Below are 7,209 nucleotides of genomic sequence, written 5' to 3' on the forward strand. Positions count from 1 at the left end.
ACCCAATCAGAGGTCCAAAAAGAGAAAAAAGGAAAAAAAACAGGAGGACAATTTAAGGGAGCTGCGTGACAACATGAAATGTAACAATATTTGCATCACAGAAATATTAGAAGGGGAAGAAAGTAACCAAGGGACAGAGAAACTGTTTGAAGAAATGACAGATAACTTCCCTAACCTGCTGAAGGAAAAACTCAGGCAAGTTCAGGAGGTACAGAGTCCCAATCAAGAAGAACCCAAAGAAGCCCACGCCCAGACAAATCATCATTAAAATGTTAAAAAAAATAAAGACTAAGAGAAAATATTAAAGGCATCAAGAGAAAAGCAATCTGTTACCTACAAAAGAGCTCCCATAAGGCTGTCAGCTGAATTCTCATCAGAAACTCTATAGGTCAGAAGGAAAAGGCATGAAGTATTCAAGGTAATGCAAAACAAGGATCTGAAACCAAGACTACTCTATCCAGCAAGGCTATCATTCAAAATAGGTGGTGAAATAGCTTCCCAGACCATAGGAGGCTAAAGGGGTTTATCACCACCAAACCAGGATTGCAAGAAATGTTAAAGGGATACTGTAATAAGAAGAAATATAGAGAGAAACATAAGCATAAATAATTAAAATGGCAATAAATAGGTACTTATCAGTAATAACTTCAAATGTAAATGGATTAAATGCTCCAACCAAAAGACATAAGGTAGATGAGTGGATAAGAAAACATGACCTAAATATATGCTCTCTTCAAGAGACCCACCTCAAAACAAAAGATTCACACAAGATAAGAGTGATGGGATGGAAAAAATAATTTCCATGCAAATGGAAATGAAAAATATCTGAGATAGCAATAATCTTATCTAACAAATTAAACTTCAACATGTAAGCCATAACAAGACAGTTACATAACACTAAAGTAATCAATACAACAAGAGGATATAACCCTGATAAACATATATGCACCCAATATAGGAGAACCTAAATATATTTTTTAAAAACTTCTGAAGGCCTTGAGGGAGAGATCGACAGCAATAGAGTCATAGAAGAGGACTTTAACACCCCACTGACTTTAATGGATAGATATCCCAGAGAAAAATATAAACAAGGAAACTGACTCTAAATGACAAACTAGATCAGATGGATTTAATTGACATTTACAGAACATTTCACCCCCAAGCTGCTGAATATACATTATCTCAAGTGCACTTGGGACATTCTCAAAGATAGACCACAAACAGGAAACAAAGCAAGTGTCTACAAGTTCAAGAGGATTGATATCATATGAATCATCTTCTCAGATAACAATGGCATGATAGTAGAAACCAACAACAGTAAAATCATTCAAACTAATTAAACAAATGAAGGCTAAATAGCATGTTAATTAACAGTGAATGGTTACCAGTGAGATCAAGGAAGAAAGCAAAAACTTCCTGGAGACAAATGTAAATAAAACACAAGAACTCAAAATTTATGGGACACAGCGAAAACAGTCTTGAGAAGGAAATTCATAGTACTACAGGCCTACCTAATAAGCATAAGAAAACTTTAAATAAACTAACCCTACAAATTAAAAACTTGGAATGAGAACAACAAGAAAAGCCTGGTGTAAGGAAAAGGACGGAAATAATAAATATCAGAGGCAAAATAAATGACATAGGGAATAAAAAATAATACATAATGTCAATAAAACCAAGAGGTAGTTCTTTGGAAAGATAAATAAGAATGATGAGCCTTTAGCCAACATCATCAAAAACAAAGAGAAAGGACCTAAATGAAAAATATCTGAAACAAGAAGGCAAAGTAACAATTGACACCACAGAAATTCAAAGGTTTGTAAGACAATACTATGAACAACTACATGGCAACAAGCTGGACATTGTGGATGAAATGGACAAATTCCTAGAAAAACACTATCTTCTAAAACTATTAGGAGGAATCAGAAAAGCTGAATGGGCCAGTGACAGCTGATGAAATTGAAGCAGTGATGGAAAAACTCTTAGCAGAAAAGCGCCCTGGCCTGGATGGCTTCACAGGGGAGTGTTACAAAAATTCAAAGAAAAACTAACACCTATCCTCCTCAAGCTATTCCAAAAAGCCCAAGAGGAAAGAACACTTACAAGTTCTTTTTAAGAGTCTAGCATTATTCTAATTCCCAAATTAGATAAAGACAATTTTTAAAAAGTGAATTACAAGCCAATATCCTTGAAGGACATAGATGCTAAAATGCTCAACAAAATACCAGCAAATCAGATTCAGCAACACATGAAAATGACCATATATCATGACCAAGTGAGATTTATTCCAGGGATGCAAAGTTGGTACAATATTTGCAAATCAATAAATGTGTTACATCACAAAAACAAATTGAAAGAAAAAAACTATGATCATATCAATAAACAGAGATAGAACATTTGACAAAATCCAACACAAATTTTTGATAAAAGCTCTCAGCAAAGTGGGAATAGAGGGATCATACCTCAACATAATAAAGGCCATATATGACAAACCTACAGCCAACATCACATACAATGGGCAAAAACTAAAACCATTCCCCTAAGAACAAGAACAAGACAGGAATGTCCACCTTCACCACTCTTATTCAACATTGTACTGGAGGTCTTAGCCACAGTGATCAGACAAGAAAAAATATATGAAAGGCATCCAAATTGGAAAAGAGGATGTAAAACTGTCATTATTTGCAAATGATATGACATTGTATATAGAAATCCCTAAAGATTCCACCAAAAAAATGCTAGATTTAATAAATAATTTTGGCAATGTGGCAGGATATATAAAATTGACACCCAGAAATCAATGGCATTTTTATACACCAATAATGAACCTCAGAAAGAGAAACTAAAAAAAAAAATCCCATTTACCATTGCAACAAAAAATTAAAATACTTAAGAATAAGCTTAACCAAGGAGTTAAAGATCTGTACTCAGAAAACTACAGCACATTTCAAAAACAGATAGAGGAAGATACAAACAAGTGGGAGAGTATACCATGTTCATGGATTGGTAGAATTCATATAATTAAAATATACATATTACGCAAAGCAATCTCTGAATTCAATGTAATCCCTATTAAAATACCAAAAACATATTTCACAGATCTAGAACAAACATGTCAAAAATTTATATGTAACAAATAAAGACCCCAAATAGCCACAGCAATTTTGAGAATAACAAAGTTGAAGGGATCACAATGCCAGATACCAAGTTATACTACAAAGACACTCTAATCAAAACAGTCTGGTACTGGCTCAAGATCAGGCATATAGATCAGTGGAACACAGCAGAGAAAGCAGAAATCAAACCAAGCTGTTATGCTCAATTAGTATTTGAAAAAGGAGGCAAGCATACATACATACAAAGGAGTAAAGACAGTCTCTTCAATGAATGGTGATGGGAAAATTGGACTGGTACATGAAAAAAAAATTGAAAGTAGACCATCAACTTATACCATACACAAGAAAAAATTCAAAATTAATAAAATACTTAAAAAACTGTTAAAAAGTAAAAATCATAGAAGAAACCATAGGCAGCAGAATCTCAGACACAGCTTGTAGCAATATGTTTGCCAATACATCTTGTAGGGAAAGGGAAAGAAAGGAGAAAATAAACAACTGGGACTACATCAAAATAAATAGCTTCTGCAGAGCAAAATAAATCATCAACAAAACCAAAAGGGAGCCTAGTCTATGAGAGACAATATTTGTAATGATACATCTGATGAGGGGTTAATTTCCGAAATATATATGGAACTCATACAACTTAACAAAAGTCAAACAATCCAATTAGAAAATGGGCAAAGGACCTAAATTAATAGTTCTTCAGAATAGACATACAGATGGTCAAGAGACATATGAAAAAAATGCCCTACTAAGTCACTAATCATCAAAGAGATGCAAATTAAAAGGACAATGAAATATCACCTCACACCTGTCAGAATGGCTACCATCAACAAATCAACAAAGGGCAAGTGCTGGAAACGATGTGCAGAAAAAAGAACCCTGGTACACTGCTGATGGGAAAGCAGACTGCTGCAGCCACTATGAAAAACATGGTGAGACAGCATGGTGGGACCTGGAGATTATTATGCTAAGCGAAATAAGCCACTCAGAGAAAGACAAGTATCACATGATCTCACTTACACAAGGAATCTAATGAACAAAATAAGCTGATGAAAATAGATCCAGAGACATAGAATCATATGATGAATCTCAGAGGGAAGGTGGGGGTGGGGGAGTTGGTGGAGAAAGATTAATCAAAGAACTTATATGCATATATGCATAACCGATGGACCCAGATAATAGTGTGTAAAAGGCCTTGGGGAGTGGAAATGGGGGGTAAGAATCAATGTGGGAAAAAAAATAGGACATCTGTAACACTTTCAACAGTAAAGATAAATTTTTTAAAAATACTATTGCACAGAACTCAGCACTGAATATGAGTTTTCCATGTACTGAACCTCAAATTCATTTTTTTAGTGACTTTTCTCTCCCATGTTTACGTGAAAGGTCCCTGCCTGCCAGAATTGCATAGCATTAGCTCTCACATAAGGACAGTATGCAAATATACAGAATATGATTAAGGGGGCCCAAAATTGGACAAACTAGACCTATGCTTAAACTCTGTTCTGAATTCTGTAAGACTGAAACTACGAGTCTCACCTGTGCCTTCTGTATAATTTAGGTAAAAAGGAGCTGTTATTTTCCTCTGAACTATTCTTCAAGTGTCTCTCCACTTCTCATCCTTGGTTCCTTACATTCAAGAAACAATTATAATCCTCCATATTGGTAGACACAATGTGCTTTTGGTCATATCCTATGTATCCTGTCATCCTTCTACTTAAAACAATTGCCATCAAGACAAATTACTTAAAAAAGGTATTCAAGTTCCTTTTTGAGCTAAGCTCTGTTTCTCCAGTTTCATCTCTCATCACTTCTTACCTCACACTGTGCACTTTGATCACACCAAATTTCTTGAAGTTCCTCGAATGCATCATTTTTTATAATGCTACCCCTGGCTTTGCTTTGTTGCCTGGAATGTCCTTCTCTCTCAAGCTTGTTGCCTCTATTTCTTAGATTTTACTGGTGAAGTGTGTCAGGTTGAAAATTAAATGAGGTAACATGTTAAGCATCAGGTATAGTTTTTGTCATTCTTTCATTTATTCATTCATTATTCCTTTAACAAAAAAGTGTTGAATTTATACCACATTCATGACATTGTGCTCGATGCTTAGGTTACAGAAATTAATACAATCTGGTCCTTGTCTTCAAAGAGCTGAGTCCTTGAAAAGAAACCGACAGATGAATAATTACAACAAGATAGAGCTGACAACTAGGTATGCATAATAAGACATTGGAACATAAAGAAAGCATTTAGTACAAGAGGGAACAACTGAGAAGAGGGTTTCAGGAAATTCTTCCTGAAAGTATTGACAGTATTCCTGAGTTGACTCTTGAAAGGGGAATAGGAAGTAACCAGAAAAAGAAGTTATAAGTGATGATGTTGGTGGGTTTTGGACAAAGATTATAAATAATGGGGATAGCATATTGAAAGGCCCAGAGATGAGAGAAGGGCATGGCACTTTCAGAAACTGGCTCAAATATAGTGTGCCTGTAGAGGGAATTGGCAACAAAAGAAAGTTAGGAATCCATAGTAGGTATTTAACATTCTAGTTCCTCTATCTCTCTTTCTCTCTCTCCCTCTTTCACTCTCCTACTCACCTTTCTACCTCCTGATCTCCCTACTCCCTACCATCCCTTTAGTCTTTCCTCTCCCTTTCCCTAGTTTCCTTCTTTTGGTTTCCTGAACATCACTTTCATTTTTATTGAATTTATTGGAGTGACATTGATTAATAAAATTATGTAAGTTTCAAGGGTACAATTATATAATACATTATCTGTATATTGTATTCTGTGTTCACCACCCCAAGCCAAGTCTCCTTCCATCACCATTTATCTCATTTCATCATGTTACCCAAGAATTCATAATAGCTCCCTATACCTACCCTTCTACTTGCTTATTAAAGTCCTTCATAATTTGACCCTTTACCTCTTCACTATTGTCTCCATTTACTCCTCAAAATATACTCTTTGCTCTAGATAGACTTGTTTCTTCACTGCCTTTAAATGTTTCTGTAATCATTTCCACTCGTGTCTTTTCTCATACTCTTTACCCTACTTAAAATGCATTCTCTTCTTATTTTCATTACAGATGGCACCCTCAAATGCCTACAAAGATCAGACAAGTGATATAAATGAGTGAAACTCATCAGATGTAATACAATAGTTTTGGAAAATTAGAGGTTATGATAAACTTGCATTTTCTAGTACACAAAATGGGATTATAAAATCAACCTTAGTGGTTTTCTTAAAGATCAAAAGAAATTATGAAGGTAAAGCAATTTATTCTGTACAATAGTACATACTTAACAAGTAGTAGAATTGACTTTTTGCTCGATTTTCTATTTTTTTCATTTGTTTCAAGATAAGTTGTAATTGCTTTTTTGAAGTGTTTTATCACATATCCTTTAAAATAATTGTCAACTGAATCTAATATCTGATTCATCTTGGTGTTGGTGCAAGTTGATGGTATTTTGTCATTCAGTTTTGTGCTTTTCCTGGTTCTTGGTATTACAGGTAATTTTTTAGTATATCATGGACATTTTGTCTATTATTTTAGGATACTCTGTGTCCAATTGAAATCTTTTATTTTAGAAGGTTGTCACCTTTTGTAGGTTTAATATGCAGGTCCTTGTATAATTTTTCAGGTTGTAATTTTTATGACTATTTTCATAGTCATTGCTGTGTTATTTTGGTCTGCCTGGTTTAGTTGGTACTATTGGGACTCACATTGGTTTCTGTTGGTGCTGCCTGAGGGGATGGAAGGAGATTACCCAGTCTGACCCTCTGGGCAGAGAGTCTCTTCTTGGAATTGGGTGTGGTGGGATCCTGCTACAGGCTGACCCCTCTTGAGATGTCCCAATCTCTCTGGACTAGAGGAGAAGACTCTTGACCCATGGGGACAACAAAACTTTACCGGCAGCCACTTATTATAGCTGCATCCTTCCCACCAGTTTTGCCTGCCGGCCCTGGTGTCTGGACCTGGAAGCAGAGTCTCAGGGTTAGGCAAATGAACAGGTTTTTTGGACCATGGTGCTGGCTGTAGCTGGGTCTTTCTTGTGGTCTCTGTCCACTAGCCTCAATATTTCTT

The sequence above is a fragment of the Miniopterus natalensis genome, chromosome X (assembly GCF_054644295.1).
Source record: "Miniopterus natalensis isolate mMinNat1 chromosome X, mMinNat1.hap1, whole genome shotgun sequence".
Classification (NCBI taxonomy): domain Eukaryota; kingdom Metazoa; phylum Chordata; class Mammalia; order Chiroptera; family Miniopteridae; genus Miniopterus; species Miniopterus natalensis.